This window comes from Penaeus monodon, chromosome 9 (genome assembly GCF_015228065.2).
Source record: "Penaeus monodon isolate SGIC_2016 chromosome 9, NSTDA_Pmon_1, whole genome shotgun sequence".
NCBI classification, from domain to species: Eukaryota; Metazoa; Arthropoda; class Malacostraca; order Decapoda; family Penaeidae; genus Penaeus; species Penaeus monodon.
In genome coordinates this window covers 30,479,199-30,480,080 of record NC_051394.1, presented here as the reverse complement: position 1 = coordinate 30,480,080, position 882 = coordinate 30,479,199, and the positions used below count along the sequence as shown (strand labels likewise).

Sequence of the window (882 nt, the reverse complement as noted above, 5' to 3'; positions counted from 1 at the left end):
AAGAATATGTGGAAAAAAAAGAGATCTAAATTTAATATTCGATGTCTCTGAACCCTACCGCCCAAATAAAAAATCGTGAATGTGGGATAACAAATATCCCTAATTGTCTAGTTTAAAACAAGGGCAACCATACCGGACTTTCGAAAAAAAAAAAGGGTAGAAATTTTTCCAGGGATGTTACAAGATTATTTTTGAATCCAAAAGGGAAAATTGTGCGAAGCAGAAATTCGTTTAAAAAAGTTGGATCACTATATCCTGCCATCAACAACTTGGGGAAAAGGAATGTTCTGCCATATTACCTTTGTTTTTGACTTATCATTACAAAATTTTTATTTTTTTTTTAATAACCCACATAATAGTAACCACACCACGGCAAACGTGACATCCGTATTCTATAAAGATAAATAATCATAAAGTTTCAAATAGTATATGTTAAAAAACTAAAGCGACAAATTTTGATGCTTTTATTGTTTCTTTCCAGGTTTCTGCTACTTTTTCGCCCCTCCCACCCAATTCGTCCTCGAAATTCCTCTTCCCTTTTTTCCCCTTCCTCTACGTCCGCCCTCCCCACCCTTTACTAGGCTTAGCAGGACTGCCACCCTCCCCTTCCATGCCCACACGCCCCAAAAAACAACAAAAACAACAAAAGAATAAAAAACAACAAAAATATATGGGCACCCCGATAAACCAAATTTCCCCTTTCTTTATCGTCCCCCTGTAACGGGTAGGTTATTTTCATGATTTTTAAGTTTAAATAATTTATTAAAATTACCACATTAACAAAAATTTTAAAGCCAATAATATATTTTTCAACATGGTGATGTGTCACCACACTTCATGCATATCTTAGTGTATATATAATAATATATATATAAAATATAT

The 882-nt window shown here is 33.7% G+C and overlaps 1 long non-coding RNA gene across 1 annotated transcript in view; it reads left to right on the top strand.

The window, feature by feature from the left end:
• The first annotated feature begins 687 nt into the window (after positions 1–687).
• LOC119576551 overlaps positions 688–882 on the top strand; it is an 8,002-nt gene continuing 7,807 nt past the window's right edge. The window contains exon 1 of the long non-coding RNA XR_005229073.1: positions 688–724. This is a non-coding gene — a long non-coding RNA (uncharacterized LOC119576551). The remainder of the gene's footprint in view (positions 725–882) is intronic.